Genomic DNA, 23232 nt, shown 5'->3' on the forward strand with positions numbered 1-23232 from the left:
TGTAAATTAAAATTTTATTTTTCCTCATTTAATATCTGGGTCATTTCTGATTAAGAAAGGGTTATGATATGGGAAAATGTATTTTTTTAATTGTGGAATTGTTTTACCTATAAATGCCCATATCTGATAGTTCAGAATTTCTTGCTTTTTAGGGTTTCGCTAAAGTTTTATGTTACTAAGGATGATAATTCTAGTTAACATGTAATTCTGTATATAAAATGTGCCAGAAAGGGTTATGTTATTAGTGAGAAAAAGAATAATTTTGTCTAATTCAGAAGTCATCTATGGAAGAAGTTTAAATAATATAATATTTTTAAAACCTTACAGAGAATTGGAGACATTTGGCTAATTAACATTCTTAGTCTTTTTTTAGTTTGTTTTGAAATGGAGTTTTGCTCTCTCATCCAGGCTGAAGTGCAATGGCATGATTTTGGCTCACTGCAACCTCCACCTCCAGAGTTCAAGCAATTCTCCTGCCTCAACCTCGCAAGTAGCTGGGATTACAGGCACACGCTACCACACCTGGCTAATTTTTGTACAGGTTTCATCATGTTGACCAGGCTCATCTCAAACTCCTGACCTCAGGAGATCCACCTGCCTCAGCCTCCCAAAGTGGTGGGATTACAGGCATGAGCCATCGCACCTGGCCAAAAGTTCTTAGTCTTAATTAAAGCAAAGTAAGAAGTATTGTTTAAAAAAATGCACTGGCAGTTTGACAATTGTTTTTTTAATACAGTTAAGCATGAAGCTGGATTTAGTGAGGAGCCAAATTTCACATACATGCTTGCATCACTTCACACTATGTTTACTGTTTTGTGTGGATAGTGGTAGAGTACTTATTGGTCATGTGCCTTAAGTGAATTTCTTGATTGCACGGAATGTATAATAATATTGGTGAACTTAAGGATATCACATTTTGTATCAGAAGTAAAATATTCATCATGTGGGGTTTTTGGGGCCCTATGTAACACTGTAGCCTCCAGGGTAGATTAACAAGGAAAAATTTAGGGTTGGTTTTATGTTTATTTGTTTTTGCTTCTAGTTTTCATTTGGTTGCTGTTTACTTTCCATTTATCTTGAATTCCTAGGCTACCTTTGTCAGGCCCGCAGGAAGTGATGGAGCACACCAGTCTTTTACCCTTCAACTAACTTTTTGGATTTTAAGCTTCCTGATACTTTAAGTGTGTTGAGTATACTTTGGTAAATAGAATTTGAGTCATATTTATTTCTCTTGCCTAATTTATTCAAAATTTGTAAACTCTTTGTGAATATTCTTAATTCAAGGCAATGTGTTTGTCTGCATACAGTCAAGCACAGCCACTAGAGCCGCTCAGGGAGACATAACCCTAAACCTGACATGCCAGCAAAAGTGTGAAAATTTCTACCAGTCTCTGGCCTCTTTCGCTCTGTGCAAACTGGTTAAATGAAAGGTTAAAGTTATCTCTTCTGTAAAGTTTTAATTAATACAAAAGAATTTTAATTAATTGGTTTAATAATTAAAAGAACTTCTATTGTTATAACATCAGCCCTCTTGCATGGGAAAGCTTTTATACAACCAGAAAACATGCATTGAAAGTAACAATTGGATGAAATCCCTTTACAAAATGTTTAATGTCCCACCAGGTGACCAAATGTACCTGAAGTTTTAATTGTTTTCCCAGGAATATGGGGCCAAGCATTAGTTATTAACTATTTTAGTAATTTGTAAGTTACCACACCAATGTATTCAATTTGGATTATTTTATTATTTTATTTATTGGTTCACTCCTTCTAGCCCACATGATGAGTTAAAGAGAACATTGCTAGTAGGCCTTCACTCTTCCAGAAGGGCATCATTCGTTAGGCCCTTTTCCCTTAGTTTAAAGTAAAAAAGCAATGATTAGAAATGTACCCCTCATGATAGACTTAAATTTTACTGTAAAGGCTACAGTTACGCAACAGACTTTAAATTGTCTTGTGAAAGTTATAATAGGATTCGCTGAACAGAGAATTATCTGTGCAGTTGCTGGCACTTGTGGCCTGTGGAAAAATACATCAAATGAAGATTATAGAAATTCAGTGATAGAGAATTTGCAAAGGGACTGCTTAGTTATGTGAGTAAACTGTTTATCTAGCTCATTCTTTGATCTATTTTATTTTAGGAGGTTCAGTTTATGGGGACCCTGGGTAAGGAGCATACTCCAAACTCTTGATATTATCTTCCCATTAGTCATAATAATAGTCTTCCTGGTATGATGTATTCTCTCAAAGGTTTTAAATGCTTGCATGAAGCCATTTCTAGAGTGTCATATGGTCTCTCTTCAACTGGAATAACCAGAGCTGAAAGAAATGAGCAACCATCAGGATTTGTATTTTAGCAACATCTCCATGGTCATGTGGGAGAATGAATTCCAGGGAAAGGCAAAGTCAAGAATGAAGACATAAGGCTCAATGAAATGATTATTCATGTAACACAGGTAAGAAATACCTTCTCAATACAGTTACAGAGAATTTGGACTTCAGGGCACAGATAAGACAGTACTTGGTGATGGATTAAATAAGAGAGTAGAGACAAAATGTTTATCAGGTTTGAGATAGTACATGGAAAATCATACCATTCAGTCTGATGGAAATAGTGAAAACACAGCCATTTTTTCTGTCTTAAATCCATCATTCTCAAAGCTAAGTCTGTACCTTTCTAACATGATCTTTCTAAAACACTTTTAATCACAACAGTCCATGCATAAGAAATTTGTTAATGGATAACCAATGCTCACAGAATAAAGTCCAGACACTATGTTCAAGTATCCGCATAATTTCTTTGTAACTCACCTCTTCTCTCTCATTCTCTTACCCTAATCATAGTCTCTGAGCCTCTTTGTGTGTGTGTGTGTGTGTGTGTGTGTGTGTGTGTGTGTGTGTCAGAGAGAGAGAGAGATAGAGGTAGAGAGACAGAAAAAGAGAGAGAGAAGAGAGAGTTATTTGGCCTCTAGTTAAATCTTCCTAGAACCTTGCCCAATTGGCAAACTTGTATCTGTTTTTTTACCTAGTTAAAATAGTACTCCTTCTATCCAAGTTTCCCAGATGTCTCCTTCATGCCAAATTAATTACATCTCATCCTTTAGCTGTCATAGCAGCCATAATCTTATTTTAAAAAATATAATGTTGCATCATCAGAATGTGTTTCATGTCTTTATGCCATTAGACTGTAAGTTCCCACATGGCTGAGATTCTCTTACTCTTGTACTGTACATCCACCAATGCTGAATACTTTTCTTTACATAAGGAGGTACACAATAATGTTTAATAAATACAATAAACATGGGACAAGTGTGTTAGTACAAGCATGGGCATAGACTTGCGTGGATCCTTTTTGTGGACCATTTTTTTTCTGACTCTGTACACACTGTTTTATTTCTAGTTTGTCTAGGACTCTGAGATGACAATGACCAGAAATGGCAGGAATTCACTTGACAGAAAGATAATATTTTTAATTTCTCAAATTTAGACAATGTTGAATTTTGACAGGGCTTAGTATATGCTAACACTGTCCACTGCTGTCATTCAGCATCGCCATTCACTGAATAACATCGTATTTGAAATATCAAATATTTTAAATGTATTTGTTTTAATGACGTTTGCAAAGTGTTCTAGATTTTGCCAATATGCAGACTTACACATCAGAAATCCTCTATTAAAATTTCCAAGATATTTGACACATTATAGTTGATTTGAAATTTCTAATATCTTTGACAAAATTTGGTCTCATCACCTAAGTATTTGAAATACACTTGTTTGTTATGCATTATTCATATCTATGTATAAAGTATATTTATTATAGTAGTCTTATTAAGTATGAATAGAATTGAAGCTTTATGTTGTGGTTTTTACCCAGATTACATGTTTACTGTATAGCACCCAGGTGATACATATACATCTATAAATCTGATGACCAACTTTTGAAATTTGAAAATAGTCATCATATTTCAGTGTATATACCTAGTTATTTTGTTTTTAGAGAGAATAATAATATATATGTAACACTTGTTATACAATTACAACTGCTAAATATATTTTCAATAATTAATATTCCATAATATAAAGCTATATATATATATATATATATATATATATATATATATATATATTTTAGAGAAAATGTCTAACTCTGTCAACCAGGCTGGAATGTTGTGGCATGATTATAGCTCACTGCTGCCTCAAACTCATGTGTTCAATCAATCCTCCTACATCAGTCCCCTGGGTGGGCACTATTGGCTCAAGCCACCATACTTACTTAGGTTTTTTGTTTGCTTGTTTCAGAGACTGAGTGTCTTGCTATGCTGCCCAGGCTGATCTCAAAATCCTGGTCTCAAGCAGTCAACCCACCTCAGCTTCCCAAGTAGCTAGGATTACAGGTGCAGTGGCTAAAGCAGTATTTTTTAAAATCTAAAGCCACTTCAAGAAATAGGGAAAATACACATAATTAAATTAATGTAGAAGAGCTATTCACACAGTTAACTCTACAAATACATCAAAATGTATAGAAGACTAGATACTTTAGAAGAGGGCACATAGACCAACAGAACAGAAAAGAGAACTCTTAAAGCCTCATACCTACGGCCATCTGATCTTCAACAAAGTCGATTCAAGTAAGCAATGGGGAAAGGATTCCCTATTCAATTAATGATGCTGGGATAGCTGGCTAACCATATGCAAAAGAATAAAACTGGATTTCTGTATTTTACTGTATATAAAAAATTAATTAAAGATGCATTAAAGATTCATATGTAAGACCTCAAACTACAAGAATCCTATAAGAAAACCTAGGAAACAACATTCTGGATATCAGTCTTGAGACAGAATTTATGACTAAGTCCTTGAACGCAGTTGCAACAGAAACAAACATTGACAAGTGAGACATAATTAAACTAAAGAGCTCAGCACAGCAAATGCAACTGTCAGCAGAATAAAGAGACAGCTTACAGAATCGTAGAAAAAATTCATAAATTATGCATCTGCCAAAGGTCTAATATCCAAACTCTATAAGAATTTTAAACAATTCAACAAGCAAAAAGCAAATAACCCCATTAAAAAGTGGAGAAAAAACATGAATAGACACTTCTCAAAGGAAGACATATGAGTGACAAAAAAAAAAAAAAAAAAAAAAGAAAAGATGCTCCAAATCAGTAATCACTAGAGAAATATAAATCAAAGCCACAATAGGATGCCATTCCACACCAGTCAGAATTACTATTATTAAAAAGTCAAAAAACAACAAATGCTGGTGAAGCTGTGGAGAAAAGGGAACACTTATACACCATTGGTAGGAGTGTAAATTAATTCAGCCACTGTGGAAAGCAGTTTGGAGATTTCTGAAAGAACTTAATACACAACTACTCTTCAGCAATCCCATTATGGGTATATATCCAAAAGAAAATCAATTTTTCTAACAAAAAGACACATGCACTTACATGTTCATCGCAGCAATAATCACAATAGCAAAGACATGCCATCTACTTTGGTGCCCATAAACAGCAGACTGGATAAAGGAATTGTGCTAATATACACCATGGAATACTATGCAGCCATAAGAAAGAACAAAATTATGTTCTTTGCAGCAACATGGATACAGCTGGAGGCCATTATCCTAAGCAAATTTACTCAAGAACAGTAAACCAAATACTGCATATTCTCACTTATAAGTACGAGCTAGATATTGAGTATTCATGAACATAAAGATGCCAGTAATAGACACTGGGAACTACTGGAGTGGGGAGGGAAGAAAGGAGCAAGAGTTAAAAATCTCTGCGATACTATGCTTATTACCTAGGTGACGAGATCAATTACACCTCAAGCCTCAGCATAATGAAATATACCCATGTAACAAGCCTGCATGTGTACTCCCTGAATCTGTAATAAAAGTTGAAAGTAAAAAAATAAAATAAAACAAACCAAAATGAACAAAAATTGAGTACAGTAACCATTAATTTTAAAAAATATTTTATTTTATTTTATCTTATTTTATTTTAAGTTCCAGGATACATGAGCAGGACATGCAGGTTTGTTACATAGGTAAACATGTGCCGGGATGATTTGCTGCACTTTTCAACCCATCGCCTAGGTATTAAGCCCGCATGCATTAGCTATTTATCTGGATGCTCTCCCTCCCCTCCCAACCCCCAAAGGTCCCACTGTGTGTTTTTCCCCTCCCTATGTCCATGTGTTCTAATTGTTCAGCTCCCAATTATAAATGAGAACATGCAGTATTTGATTTTCTGTTCCTGTGTTAGTTTGCTGAGGATAATGTCTCCGAGCTCCATCCATGTCTCTGCAAAGGACATGATCTTGTTTCTTTTTATGGCTGCGTAGTATTCCATGGTGTATATGTATCACATTTTCTTTATACAGTCTATCGTTAATGGGCATTTGAGTTGATTCCATATCTTTCCTAATGTGAATAGTGTTGGAATTTTTAAAATTATGAATGTCTTTTACTAATGAATGCACATGCCTAGTGTGTTAGTCCATTTTGCAATACTATAAAGGAATACTCAAGACTGGGTAATTTACGAAAAAAAAAAGTTTATTTGGCTCATAGTTCTCCAGGCCCTTCTAGCATGGTGTAGCATCTACTCAGCTTCTAGTGAAGGCCTCGGGAAGCTTACAGTCAGTGAAAGGCAAAGGGGAAGCCAGTGTAATTCATGGTAAGAGACGTACCAGGTACTTTTAAATAATCAGCTCTTGAATGAACTCATAGGGTGAGAACTCACTCATAACCACGGGAAGAGCATCAAGCCATTCATGAGGGATCCACCCTCACAGCTCAAACACCTCCCATTAATTAGGTCCACCTCCAACATTGGAGGTCACATTTCAACATGAGATTTGGAAGGGGCAAAACATCCAGACCATGCCACCTAGAAAGCCATTTTTTACAACTCATATTTTGTTAATACTGAATTTGATGAAAATTTATGATAAAATATTGGGATTTAATATATATAAACATATACGTGTGTGTGTGTGTATATATATATGAATAGGAAAACTAAAAAAATTTTGTAGTCAATTCAGTTACTTCTTTTGATTCTGCCCTTCTCTTAAACTACGTAACTGTTGAAAATACTTTGAAAGATTGGTGCCTCTGCCTTGCCAAACTTAACGTGTTACGCTCTTCCAATATTTTAGTGACATGTCACTTTCATACACTACCTTAACCAAAATTATCAACCATTTTGCTTAATAGCTATGTATTTGAATATAGCCAAGTTTATACCAATATCTTTGAATATTTCTTCTTATTGCATTTCAGTACATACTTCTAGGCTGAAGTTGTTTTTTTCCTGAAATACATATTTGAATTGTTCTTTTAATGAAATTCTGGGAGAGAAGATTTTTATTATTTTAGTTGCTTATAAAGAGAGATTTGGAATTAAATGACACTGGCCCTCACCCCCTCCTGGGATAATGGATGTTCTATTAAAATAATGATCGTTTGTTAAGTCAATTGCATTCTTTCTGCTTATACTTACTCTTTCACTCTATATTGCCAACTGATTGAATTTATTCACCTATAAAACGTATGACTTTCTTCTTCTCATCCTTCTCTATTAAAGAACCAGAATAATACAACAGTAATGATGTCTCATTCAGAGATAAAATATAGTGATCTAGCTTGTTAGGCTGCATGAGGAAAGTAGCAGAGATGGAATCTTTTCGTAAAGTTTCTCTCTACTAATATTAGTTTCTGAATAACTGATAAAATAAAAGAATACTGCCCATAAATGAGACCATTGTACTTTTTCAGAGTCATGCCCATAAATGAGACCATTGTACTTTTTCAGAGTCAATTTCCTAATATTTCTTGAAGTCTTCTCTTACTTAGGAAAACAATGATAGCGGCATTAATCGGTATGCAATTATAGATGCTATATGCTAAGAAGGTTTTGAATTAACGTCTAAATTTCACTAGTGTCAGCTACAGTATTCTTCTTCATTCTAAGAGAACTAAAGGGTCCTTCTCTCCACCATAAGCTATCTAATCATGTAAAGAATAGAGATTAACTGATTATGATGAATAAATTAATCTCAGAAGCACAAACTCAGAGATTTCTAATTAGCATAATTTTCCTGGGACAACTAGAAAAATTCTCTATTCTTATTAACAATAATCAACAGAACAATAACTAATTTTGGGCAGTACGCTATAAAATTATTAGAATCATCTTTAGGACACAGATTAAGAAGTTATAAATTCATATCAAAATTGTTTAAAAACTAACAACAAGCAACGACCTAAAGAGCAACCTCTGTTTCGACTTACAAGATTACTCATATTTGTTTGTTAGACTTTTATCATCATCATCACACTGATACACTGAATATTTGGCTTGCATTATGCTATGCATTCTGTATGATGAAATAACTTTAATCCCTACAACAACTTAATAGGGTCAGTGTCAGTATTGCATCCAATTTAATGATCATGCACAACAGCAACCTTACTTTGCTTGGCTCTCATTAAAGTATAATTTCTCTAGAATAGCTATTTTTAGATTTTTAAATCAACTATTATTATATATTAATGATTTTAAAATTTTTACTTAAATGTTTTAAATAACTATGTTAATACGGAGCTAGGCAATGTGAAAATATATAGAAAACACATGAGATAGTTCTGGTAATTCTCAATATTCCATGTTTCTAGAAAGAATACCCTGCAGTGTAGATTTGACATAACAGTTTTTGTTTTTATCTGACCAACAAATCAGAATGAAAATGAGGACTAGAGCAATGTTAGAATATATTGTTTCATGATATTTAAAGCAGAAATATGTAGGCATAACAGGTCAAATAATAGAAAACAAGATTCCAAATTCTTAAGCCAAATGTGATTAATAAAATCATTAGGAAAATAACAAGAATAGTTACATAAAGAGAAACAAACAAAAAACTACTTTGACAAATTATCTCCCTTAACAATATGAAATTACTGCATCCAAATAACTACATTTAAAAGTATGATAACATGGGGAAGAGAAAATACTCTGAATTTTATTTTCCTTTACGTGTCAGACATTAAAATGTGACCTTCATCATAAATGGACTATATCTGCTCAATGGAATGATGTGTATGATGTTCATATTGACTTTTAAATCTTGAAAGTACTCTAGAATTCAAATATTGTGTTCTATAGTGTTTCATAAAAATAAACTTAACAAACAAGAGGATATCAACAAATAATATGTATTAACATATTTAAGTTTCCCATGACTATATATGAACATCATAAATATATATATATACAAATAGTATATGTATAATAATATAAAAACAGCCATCACAGGATATCTTGTATTTTTGTGAGCTTTTGATAACGAATTATTAAATACTTGGCAAAGTGCTGGGTTAGCAGATAAACAAAAGCAAATGTGTTTGTCACGTACAAGGGAGATCAATGTGAAAGAATCATAAAGCATATCTGCCAGTGTAACAAGGTAAGAGAAAAGAAGCACATGTCTGAAATATACATGCAAGAAGCAATCAAATGTCCATTATGGCTCCTCATAATTGCATCTCCATACCCCCTCACTCTCTAAACACCAACCATGCTGGCATTCCTGTTCTTCCAATGATACTGGAACCATACTCATGCCTTAGGATCTCCTTACCTCCCTTTCCTCTGCCTGTATCCTGGATTCCCATAGACAGCCTGATTGTCTTTCTTTTGCTAGATTTTGGTAAAATGTCACCTTTTCAGTGAGTTCTTTCGTGGCCAACTGCTTGAAAATGGCAACCACTTCCCAGTCTTCCACATAAACTAGTAATTATATTACTAATCACCATCTAAAATTGTTATTGCTGCATCCACAGTGCCTAAAATCATGCTATCTTATAATAGGTGATATATAAGTGATACATATTTATATACATACCTCACAGTATGATTTTATAAATAGTTTTATTAAAACAAAGCCACACCCATTTGTTGATATTGTTTATGACTCCTTCATTCAATGACTCAGTTCTATAGCCCTAAATATTACCTATTATGTACTGGATATATAGTGATAGCTGCACATAAGTGATATACAGTGATATCTTGTTTTATTGCACTTTGCTTTATTGTTCTTTGCAGATATTGTGCTTTTTAAAAATTAAGATTTTTGGCAACCCTACTTCGAGCAAGGCTATCTATGCTTTTTTTTTTCCCAACAGTATTTGCTGGTTTAGTGTCTGTGTGTCACATTTTGATCATTCTTGTAATATTTTAAACTGCATATTGTTAATATATCTATTATGATGATATGTGATCAGTGATCTTGATGTTAATATTGTAATTATTTTGGAGTGCCATAAACTGCACCCATGTAAAACGTCAAGGTTAACCAATGTTGTATGTATTCTGACTGCTCCACTGACTAGCCATTTCCCCATCTCTCTCCCTCTCTTCAGGTGTCTCTATTCCCTGAAATATATTGAAATTAGGTCAAGTAATAACCCTACATTGGTCTCTACGTGTTCAAGTGAAGGAAGAGTTTCAAGTGTCTCACATTAAATCAAAAGCTAGAAATGATTAAACTCAGTTAAGAAGACATGTCAAAAGCAGAGAGGCTAAATTTTAGGACTCTTGTGCAAAACATTTTGCCAAAGTGTGAATACAAAGGAAAAATTCTAGAAGGAAATGAACACACCTTAGATAAGAAAGCAAAACAGCCTTATTGGTGATATGGAAAAGTGTTTTGTGGTCTGAAGGGAAGAGTAAATCAGCTGTAACATTTTCATAAGCCAAAGCCTAATCCAAAACAAGTGCCTAACTCTCTTCAATTACATGAAAGTTGAGAGAAGCGACAATCCTGCAGAAGAGAAGTCTGAAGCTAGCAGAGGTTGGTTCATGAGGTTTGAGAAAGGAAGCCATCTCTATAACATAAAAGTGTGAGGTGAAGCAGCAAGTGCTGGTGTAGAAGCTTCAGCAAATTATCCAGACAATCTAGCTTAGATAATTGATGAAGGTGGCTACACTAAACAACATCATTTCAATGTAGATCAAACAGCCTTATATAGGAAGAAGATGCTATTTAGGACTTTCATAACTAGAGAGAAGTCAATGCCTGGCTTCAAAGCTTTAAAGGACAGACTGACTCTTTTGTTAGGGGCTAATGCAGCTGGTGACTTTAACTTCTAGTCAGTGCTTATTTGTGATTCTGAAAATATTAGGGCACTACAGAATTACACTAAATCTACTCTTCCTGTGCTCTATAAGTGGAACAACAAAACTTGGATGACAGCACATCTGTTTATAGTATGGTTTACTGAACACTTTAAGTCCACTGATAAAACCTACTGCGCAGAATAAAAAAAAGGCTTCTTTCAAAATATTGCTGTTTATTGAAAATTCAATAATCTGATCAATTTATTGAAAATTCGATAAACAGCAACATTTGGTTACCCAAGCTCTGATAGAGATGTACAAGAAGATTATTGTTGTTTTCATTCCTGCTAACACATCATCCATTCTGCAGCCACAGATCAAGGGGTAATTTCAATTTTCAATTCTTATTATTAAAGAAATACTTTTTGCAAGGCTATAACTATTACAGATAGTGATTCCTTTGATGAATCTGGGCAAAGTAAAACTTTGAAAAGGATTAATCATTCTAGATACCATTAAGAACATCTGTGATTTATAGGAGGAAGTCAAAATATCAACATTAACAGGAGATTGGAAGAAGTTGATTTCAACCCTCATGGATGACTTGGTGGGGGTTCAAGACTCCAGTGGAGGAAGTAATGGCAGGTATGATAGAAATAGCAAGAAAACTAGAATTAGAAATGAAGCCTGAAATTATAGCTGACCTACTGCAATCTCACAGTAAATATTAAACAAGTGAATAGTTGCTTCTTATGGAAGAGCAAACAACTTGGTCACTTGAAATGAAATCTACTTTTGGTGAAGATCCTGTGAATATTGTTGAAATGATAACAAAGGATTCAGAATATTCCATTAAATTAGTTGATAAACCAGTGGCACGGTTTGAGAGAACTGACTCCAATTTTGAAAGAAGTTCTACCTAGGGTAAAATGCTCTCCTGCAGTATTGCATACTACAGAGAAATCATTTATAAAATAATCACTTGATGTGGCAAACTTCATTTTTGTGTTATTTTCAAAAATTGCCACAGCCAACCCAGACTTCAGTAATCATCACCCTGATCACTCAGCAGCCGTCAATACCGAGGCCACACCCTCCACCAGCAAAAAGATTACAACTCATTAAAGTCTCAGATTATGTTAGCATGTTTTAGCAATAAATTATTTTTTAAATTAAGGTATCCACACTAAAAAAATAGTAGCACTGCACAGTCAACAGACTTTAGCATATTTAGTAAATAATTTAGTATATTTAGTATATAATAGACATACCTTTTACAAGCACTAAAAAAAGAAACCTTTGATTTTGTCCTATACATTTTTGGGGGCCCATTGTACCTTATGAAAACTATTACTTTCTTCATATGCTCTGCATACAGAATTGTTTTTTTTACATCTAGTAGTTTTAATTATGTATATTAACTGTGGAAGACAAAAACTTAGAGTGGTCATCATTAAAGGTACAATTGACCAGAAAATATGTTTATATTTCTGTAGCAAACAATGACCTAACATAATAAACATAATTATGACTCATAACATATACCAAGACATGTCAGAATTTAAAAATATTATACAATTTTGGATTGTATTCATGTATTAATAATGCATTTATATAAATATAACTTAAAGAACACTAAACATCATTTTAAAATCATGCTTTCTGTATAATTTTAACATACCAAATAACCCTAATATGTCTCTTTTGGCTTTCCAGGAGTTCCTGTTATGTCCAAATTAGTTTGGGTCAAAAAGACTTGATTTTAGAATTTCAGATTTAACTTTGTGAAGCTTGTCAAATATCAGAGTTTTAAAGCATTTGATCAAAAGGGGATCATAGGACAGTATGAATTAAAACCAAAATGACAAAAGATTTTAAATTCACAAAGCACAAGAAAATATCTTCATGAAACATGGAACAGAACCTCTGTTTCCTAGGTCAGTTACCTAAAAAGTTAATAAAAACCTTTTACAATTTTCTACTAAAGAGAATATCAATGCTGTGAGAAAACCTTGTTCTTCCAACACAAGAGCCCAGAGTCTAACCTTCTGTCAGTGTGCTTTTGATATTAATGTTCAATTTTTAGAAATAAATATGAATCATTTTCTTCTAATTTCAGCAAACTTGATCACACATAAAATTTTTTTCTTGAGATTAATCTTTCACAAATCTTCTACAACTTACTTTAACCTTTGGTTTTTCCCTTTACTTCTTTTCAGGGGGCATTCTACCTTGGGGGAAAAATTACTTTCTTTATATGCTTTGAATATAGAGTTGTTTATTTTATATGGAGTAGTTTTAATTATGTATATGCGTTCTTAGTAACCCTAATTTTCTTATGAAAAAATTAGAAAGTAAGTCATTTTGAACTGTTTCATATCAGTATTTGTTGGTGAAAACCATTTTATAATTTAAGTCTTAATTTTTTTTTTAATTAACAAGTCTAAATATATTTAGCTTTTCTGTACCATATAAAATTAAGGTGTCAAAGTATATAAACATAAATATATGTGTAATAATTAATGTTTCAGCATTTAACATACTCAGAAATGACTCAGACATTTTATAATTATCTATTACTTAATTTAACGTAACATGCTATTAAGATTTTAAATTATTAAGAAGAATTTTGAAACTATGATACAGACATCCCCCACAACATCTTCCTCAGTTTCCCTGTAACCTCAGTATCCATGTGGTACCCAAGGATGGCTAAAGGAAAGAGCCTGACTGAGTGCTAAATTTACATGAAAGTATAGAGCATAGGACAGAGGACATATCTGAAGGATATAACCTCTCCTAACCTAGCCAGGAGACAAAGATGGGACTAGGAGGACAAGGACATATTGGGCTTGATTCTGATTGGTGCTGGTGGTCTAGATGCTAGGATATGTTCCCAGGCATTACCATATCTACCTCTCTAGATCCTAGGGTGCAGAAGCTTAAAAACAAAGACAAGCTTACACTAATATGTGTACAAACCTTCAGCAGTGCTCAGCAGCCAATTCTTATAGCTTTAATTCACAGAAAAATCAAACAAGCAATAGTTTTATGAACTTAAAACATCCAGCAGAAATAACCTAAACCTGTCTGGCCAGTAGTCCCAAGCAAAATGCGTGAATCATTTCATAATACTGCAAATTCCAAAGACATTCTAATTTTATTTTGCTAACAATCTTAACCTAGTTTTATTTTAAAAGTATTACTAAATTTGCATTAACCAAATGGCATTTGACTTAACTGAGGATGAACTAGATATAAAGCAGTCTTTGCAAGATTCAGAACAACCCCAAAGACAGCTCAAAGGAAAAACAATCTTGCTAGTCACAAATGGAATACAACCCATACCTCTCTGATCATATTCTTTAAGGTGTCATCCTCTCATCTGAGTTCCTATCCATACAGGCCCAAAAGCCTTGCATACTCCACAGACAGAAAGGACAGAAAATTAAAAGCTATCCATTGAAAGGAAAAGGATGAATAAAAAATGGGTATACCTAAAGGTTAAGGGTCATACAAATAATTTAAAACAAATGATATCGGTTATCTGACTGGGAATTACACATGGAGGTAACCAGGAAAGTGCAGGACCTTAGCCACTGGAGCATAGGGTGAAGTGGTTTTTGGTAGATTATACAGGGGATCCAAAGAGGCAGTTTGAGTATACAAAGGATTTGAACTTTGTTTCAGGTCAGTTTTTTGCTCTTCATTATCATCAAGAGAATTTCTAAGGCTAACCATGGCACAATTATATGTGTTTTAGTGTAAACTTAATCTTTTCATGACTATCAATAAAGCAATTTATTAAGAATGATATATTTATAAAAAATTCTTTAAAATTTAGGAGTCTAATATAAATAATCTATCTTTTGGTCATTGACAGAATTTCCAATGGGGTACTTATTTTAATAGCGATTCAATTCAAAACCAAAATGTATCCCAGTGTGGCTATATCCAAGACCAGACAACAAATAATTTTTTCCCATTAATCGTGATTTTGTAAAGGAGACAAACAGTGATTTTTATTTTTTTTTACCATCTGCTTGACTAGATCACAAAAAGAGAGCCTGGGAGCCTAATCTGTAAGAAGTTCTTACCCTTCTATTGGCTCATCAGGTCCTTGGTTCCCATTACTATGACATCCAAAAGAGCAGAGTGGCTTTGGTGATAACTGCACACAGTTTCAAAAGTACAGGATCAAGAGAAACCTCCCCCTTCACTCTCTGAGGGTTTACTAAAAAATCAACTCCCAAGGGATATTAAAGGAGAAATGGCACACACATTTATAAACATGCATACATCACAGAGTGATTGCTCCCTTAAGGGAGAAATGAAAAGTCTGAAGAATTGAAAAGTCTTAAAACGTTGCCAAGGAGTGAGAACAACTGGCTGAATAAAACTCAGCACTCAGCAAACTAGAAGGTCCAGGACTCAGGGGAGACTCAGGAGAGACTCAGAAGGGACTCAGTCATCTGCAATCATGGAGTAGCCAGAGGGGCTCGAAAGACCCATACTGGTACCCACCTGTGGGTTCTTGTAGTGTTCCTGCTGAAGATGGTTGTGGTTAGAAGGGAAAATTGAAATGTAAATAGGGGAGCAGGGAAGTACAGGGCTCTCTGTTTTATGGTCTGCTTTACGAGTTTGGAGACATTGCTTAAGTCTTAGGATTAGTCTCCTGTGACAATTTTGTCTCCTGTGACAATTGCAAATTCTGTTTGGATGTTTAAAAATGTTGGTTAGAATCATAGAGTCAGAGGCGAAGCAAAATGGCCAAACAGAACCCTGTAGCAATCATTCCCTAAAAGGAACATCAAATTCAACAACTGTTCACTCAAGAAAGCACTTTTATAAAAACCAAGAAATCAGATGAGTAGTCACAGTACCTGGTTTTAACATGATATCAAGCAATGAGGCCTTGAAGACGGTAAGAAAGACAGTTTTGCTTGCCTATATCACTTCTACTCCATCTCCTGTCAACATCATGCAGAATGAGGGGAGATGGAGTAAAGTATATGTGGAACTTTGCATCAGAATTCAGTGCTGTCATTGTGGAATACAACACAGGGCAGCATTCTTCTGGCACTGACAGAGCATTTAGACCAGCTCTGCACCAGAAGGGAATTATCTGTCCCAGTGAGAGGAATATGAGTCCCCGCATGTTCCACCCCCAGCTGCCTAAAGTGGCCTGGGGTCCAGAATCAATTTGAGAGGCAGCCAGCCAACAAGGACTGCAGTCCTTGGTTAAGCCTTGGAACCTCACTGGTCTTGGGGATAGTGGAGTCGGGGTGCATGTGACCTAGTATGCTACCAGCTATGATGGACAAGAAAGTGCTTACATCACACCTCCCCTGATTCCAGGCAGTGCAATTCAGAGGGAGCCTCCTTTTGTGTGGGAAAAGGAGAGAGAAAAACACAGAGGACTTTGTCTTGGAACTTGAATTCCAGTTCAGCCACAATAAAATCAAGCAGCAAGCAGATTTCTGAAGGTCCATTTTCAGGCTTTGGTTCCTGGATGACATTTCTAAGCCCACCCTGGGCCAGAAAAGAATCTGATGCCCTGGAGGGTAAAACCCACTCCCAGCAGGATTCATCGACTGCTGACTAAGGAGCCCATGGGACTTGAATAAGCATCAGTGGTAGCCAGGCCATAGTTAAAATGGGCCTTGGGTGAGGTCCAGTACTGTGCTGGCTTCAGGTATGATCCAGTGCAGTGCCAGTTTTGATGGCCACAGGAGTGGTCACAGCATCCTTACCCCAACTCTAGGCAGTCCAGCACAGAGACAGACTCCTTCTGACTGGGGAAAGACAGGGAAGAGAGAAAGACTTTGCCCAGTAACTCAGGAAATTCTCCCTTATCTTACACAAGCCCACTCAAGTGGTATCTCTAGAAGTTGGCAAGAGTTGCAGCATTGTTGGGCACAGTTCATCACTAGTGCTGATACAACTACAATGACCACAAACTTAGATCACAACACTTTGCATATATGAAAAGTTTTCTTAAGGACAGCTCAGCCTGTGAAGATTTGAATAAATACCTAACTTTTCAATGCTCGGACAGCAATGAACCTTCATTCAGAAGCATCAAGAATATCTAGAAAAACATGACCTCACTAACAAATTACATAAGGTACCAGTGATCAATCCAAGAGTGATGGAGATATGTGACCTTTCAAACTGAGAATTAAAAACAGCTGTCTTGAGGAAACTCAGCACACTTCAAGGGTAACACAAATAAGGAATTCAGAATTTTATTAGACAAATTTAACAAAGACATTGAAATAATGAAAAAAAAATGCAGAAAATATGGAGATGAAAAATTCAATTGAAAAACTGAAAAGTGTATTAGAGACTCTTACCAGCAGAATTGATCAAGCAGAAGACATAATTAATTTGAAAATAGGCTATATGAAAATACACAAAGGAGAAAAAAAATAAAGCATATCTATAAGATCTAAAAAATAGCCTCAAAAAAGCACACTTATGAGTTACTCACCTTAAAGAGGATGTAGAGAGAGAGAGATTTAGGTAAATAGTTTATTCAAATAAATGATAACAAAGAACTTTCCAAGCCAAGAGAAACATGAATATCCTGGTACAAGAAGCACATAGAACACCAAGTAGAATAAGAACCTCAATATGAATAAGAACCTCAAAGCATATATTAACAAAACTCTCAAAGTTCAAGGATTTAAAAAAATCATAAAACTAGCAAGATAAATAAGCAAAAAACATGCAATGCAACTTTGATACGAATGCAGCAGACTTCCCACAGAAAACTTACAGTCCAGGAGAGTGTGATACGACATATACAATGTGCTGAAGGGAAAATCTTCAAACCTTGAATATTGTATCCAGCAAAATTGTTATTCAAACATTGAGGAGTACTAAATACACTTCCAGACAAATAAAAGCTAAGAGATTTTGTCAATGTCAATTTGTCTTATAAGAAATGCTAAAGGCAGATCTTTAATCTGAAAGCAAAGGACATCAGTAAACAATAAGAAATCATATGAAGGTATAAAAATCACTAGTAATACTAAGTACAAAGACAAATGCAGAATATTCTAAAACTATAATTGTGGTATGTAAGCCATTCATATGTTTAGCAAGAAGACTGGATGGCAAATCTATCAAAAATAATAACTACAATGTCTTTTTAGGAAATAGATAATATAAGAAGACAGACAACAAAAAGTCAAGAAGTAGAGAAGAATAAGTTAAGTTATGAGAGTCTTTTAGTTTTGTCTTTGTTTGTTTTTTCTTTTCTTTATAATTAGAGTTAACTTGTCATCAGTCTAAAATAATTGATTATAAGATGATATTTGCAAGAAAAGCAATAAATTAAAATATACTAATATGGTTTGTCTCTGTGTTCCCACCCAAATCTCACCTTGAATTGTAATCCCCATGTATTGAGGGAGAGACCTGATGGGAGTTGATGGGATCATGGGGCAGTTTTTCCCATGCCATTCTCATGACAGTGAGTGAGCTCTAATGAGCTCTGATGGTTTTAAAAGTGGCAGTCTCCCCTGCACTCTCTCTCTCTCCTGCCGCCATGTAAGATACATGCCTTGCTCCCTCTTTGCCTTGTACCATAATTGTAAGTTTCCTGAAGCCTCCCCAGCCATGCAGAACTTTGAATCTAATAAACTTCCTTTGCTCATAAATCACCTAGTCTCAGGTAGTATCATTACAGCAGTGTGAGAACAGACTAATAAATACACTATCAGGCAAAATCACTCTTACAGAAAGGAACACAGAAAGGAAAGAAGAAAAAAAGAAAAAGAGGACCAACAAAACAACTGGAAGACAAATAACAAAATAGCAGTATTAAATGCTTTTTAATCAATAATAACATTGCATATACATGGACTAAATTAAATCAAAAGACATAGAGTGGCTGAATGGATATAAAAGCAAGACCCTATCATGTGCTGTCTATAAAAAACTCACTTCACCCATAAAGACATATAGACTAAAATAAAAAAGGTATAAAAAAAGATATTCCATGCCAATGTAGAGCAAAAAGGAGCTCTAGAAGTGCTAATAATTATATCAAATAAAATAGAGTTCAAGAAAAAAGCTGATAAAAAAGAGGTAAAAAGGTCATTATATAATGACAAAGAGGTCAATTTTGCAGGAGAGTATAAAAATTGTAAACTGTGTATACACCCAACACTGGAGCACCCAGATGTATAAACCAAATATTATTTGAGCTAAAGAAAAAGAGAGACCCCAATATAACAATACCTTGGGAGTTCACCCCACTTTCAGCATTGAAAAGGTCATACAGACAGAAAATCAACAAATAAACATTACACTTAATCTGCTCTATACATCAAAGGGACCCAACAGATATTTATAGAATATTTTTCCAAAAAGTGAAAAATAAATTCTTCTCCTCAGCACATACACATTCTCAAGAACAGGTCACATGTTAGACCACAAAAACATTCAAAAAGAATAAAACCATATCAAGTATTATTTTAACCACAATAGAATAGAACTAGAAATCAATAATAGGAGGAATTTTGGAGCTATATAAACACATGATATTAAACAATATGCTCCTCAATAATCATTTGGTTAATAAAGAAATTAAGAAGAAAATTTACAAAATATCTTGAAACAAATGAAATTGGAAATAAAACATACCAAAATTTGTGGAATACATCAAAAGCAATACTAAGAGAGAAGTTTATAACAACAAATACCTACACCAAAAAAGTAGAAACACATCAAATTAGTAACAGAATAATGCATCTTTAAGATGTAGAAAAGTAAGAGCAAACCAAACCCAAAATTAGTAGGAGAAATAATACAGATCAGAGCACAAATAAATAAAATCAACACTAAAAAAATAAAAAATAAAAGAGCAAGGAAATGAAAAGTTGGTTTTTTGAAGATAGAAAAAAAATGTCAAACCTTTAGCCAGACTAACAAATAAAAAGAGAAGACCTAAATGAATAAAATTTGAGATGAAAAATGAGACATTATAACTGATACCAAAGTAATTCAAATGATCACCAGAGAACATTATGAGCAATTATATGTTGATAAATAAGAACTTACAAGAAATGGGCAAATTCCTAAACATATACAACCTTCCAAGATTTAGTCATGAAGAAATTCAAAACCTGAAAAGGCAAATAACAAGTAATTAGACAGAAGCAGTAACAAAAAGTCTCCTATCAAAGACTATCCTAGGATCTGAGGCTTCACTGTTTAATTCTATCAAACATTTAGAGAATAACTAATACCAATTCTGCTAAAACTATTCTAAAAAATCAAGGAGGGAATACTTTCAAATTCGTTCTATGAGACCAGTATTACCCTGATACTAAATCCAGACAAAAACATGTCAAAAGAAAAGAAAACTACAAGCCAATATCACTCATGAACATAGACGCAAATATCCTTAATTAAATATTAGCAAACCAAATTCAACAACACATTAGAAAGTTTATCTATAATGATCAAGTGAGATTCATCCCAGGAATGCAAGAGTGGTTCACCATATACTAATAAATTAATATGAGACATCACATCAACAGAATGAAGTACAAATCTATTAATATATGATGATTTTAGTTAATGCCAAAAAGTTCATTAGATACAGTTCAACATCCTTCCCTGATAAAAATTCTTGTAAAACTGGATATAGAAGAAACATACCTCGACACAATAAAAACCCACAGATAGTATATTGAATAGGGAAAAGCTGAGAGCCTTTTCTCTAAAATCTGGAACAAAACCAGGATGCCCACTTTTATCCAACACAGTAGTGGAAATTCTAGCCAGAGGAATTAAACAAGAGAAAGAAATGAAAGGCATCAAAATTGGAAAGAAAGAAGTGAAATTATCTTCATTTGCAGTGGTTATAATCTTATATTTGGAAAAATTTGAGGAACCCACCAAAATACTATTAGAACTGCAAATTCAATAAAGTTGCAAGATACAAAATTAACTTACAAAAATCTGTAGCATTTATATATGCCAACAGCCAACAATCTAGAAGAAAAAGAAAGTAATCTCATATATAATAGCTATAAATAATGTGAAACACATAGAAATAAACCTTCAATTGAAGAAGTGAAAGATCTTTATAATAAAAATAAAACATTGATTTTAAAAATTGGTGAGAACATAAAAACTGGATAGTGTAGGAAAAGCTGAGGCAGGAGCTCTTAGCTTGGCATAGCCTGTTGCAACTCATGGAGGAATATGTCACTGAGCCACCATGATGCCTGGGCACTTACAGGCAGGCTGTGGCTGCATGGTCACCAACCACTTTGACCAGTTGTGTGATGATGAAGTGGACCTCTTTGAGGTGCTGAAGTCAGGGGAGAATAAAAAATAAATGGCAGCAGGAGTGACAATGGGGGCCCTGGAGCCAAGAGCACAGCTCAGGCCCTCCAACATGGCAGGCAAACAGCTGTGTAAAGAGTCCTAGAAAGACTGCAAGAAACCACTGCGCCCCAGCGTTGGCGTGGTTGACAAGAAAGAGACACAGGTGCTCATCGTGCTTAAGAAAGAAGGAGTAAGATGAGTTGGAAGAAGACCTGATCAACAACTTCAGGTTGAAGGAAAAGTAATTAATAGAAGAACAGGAAGACAATCACCTCTAGAATAAAGATTTGAAAAGTCACTTGAAGAAAAGGGTGGACGCAAATTTTTAGTTGATAGACAGATTATTGACTGTCGATGCCGTGGTGGTCTTGGAAGAGGTCGAGGGCGCTGCGGACATGGAATGGGCTGAGGAGATGGATTTGATTCCCATGGCAAATTGAATTTTATAGGCATAACTGAAGTGATAGATCTGTCCTGAAACACGAGGACAAACGTGGAGGCGGTAGACCTCACTACTGGGGAATTGTGAAAGATGAATTAACTGATTTGGATTGATCAAATGTGACTGAGGAAACATCTGTAGGAGAAGACCATCCAGTGGCAGACACTGAAAATAAGGAGAGTGAAGTTGAAGAGGTAAAGAAAGAGGGTCCTAAAGAGATGATTCTCAATGAGTGGAAGACTATTCAAAATAAGGAGTGGTCAAAGTGGAATTTAATATCTGAAAACCAAATGAAGCTGCTGAAGGGCAGTGGAAGATGAAAGCTGTTTTTCATAAATCAAAGAGTGAAGAGGCTCATGCTGCAGATTCTGTTATGGACCATCTTTTCCAGAAGCCAGCAAATGATGTAATGTCTCAGTTGAAGGTTAATTTTGGATAACTTGGCTGCCCAGAACCTGATGGTGAGGGAGGATGAGGTAGACATGAGTGTGGCAGACGTCTGAACTGTGGCAGCAGGACCGACAAGTGAAGTGGTTCTGCTCCTGGATGACCCAGAGACATTTCCAGCTCTGGCTTAACTGGATACCACAAGACAACCCCGGTTTCTCTGTGAACCTTTATGTTCAAAGCTTTTGCATGCTTAAGGATTCCAAATGACTAAGAAAAATTTTTTAAAAGACTGTCATTCATACTATTCACACCTAAAGACGGAATATCAGTTGTTAAAATGAACTTCTCTTGCTACACAGAAGAAACAAATATGGCAGGCAATTTTGTATTTAGAAATATATTGGTAGCAGGGATGTTTTCATAATTTTCAGAGATGATGCATTCTTCATGAATACTTTTTTATTGCTGCTTGCAAATATGCATTTCTAAATTTGAAATATAGATGTGAACAGTGTGTATCAGTTTAAGGCTTTCACTTCATTTATGTTTTTTAATTAAGGATTTAGATGTTCCCCCCAATTACAAACTGGTTTTACATCTTGGACATATCGGTTTTAATACCTGCTTTGCATTTTCACACATGGTCAACTGGGACATATTAAACTTTCACTTGTCAAATTTTATCTCGTGTGAAAAACTATGTGTATTTTAACTTAGTTTTAGTATTTTCATTTTGGGAAAAATCTTTTTTCACTTCCCATGATAGCTGTAGTATATATATATGATAAATCTTTATATACAGAAATATCAGTACTTGAAAAAATGTAAAGCACATTGGTTTATTAACCCTTGCTGCTTGCGTGGTTCATTAGGTTCAAATTATAACTGATTTACAATTTCAATAGTTTACTTTTTTCC

General features: G+C 34.6%; 1 pseudogene; it reads left to right on the plus strand.

The window, feature by feature from the left end:
* The first annotated feature begins 21375 nt into the window (after positions 1–21375).
* On the plus strand, positions 21376–22502 carry LOC100423506 (SERPINE1 mRNA-binding protein 1 pseudogene; annotated as a pseudogene).
* Positions 22503–23232: the final 730 nt, after the last annotated feature.

The sequence above is a fragment of the Macaca mulatta genome, chromosome 1 (assembly GCF_049350105.2).
Source record: "Macaca mulatta isolate MMU2019108-1 chromosome 1, T2T-MMU8v2.0, whole genome shotgun sequence".
Taxonomy (NCBI): Eukaryota; Metazoa; Chordata; class Mammalia; order Primates; family Cercopithecidae; genus Macaca; species Macaca mulatta.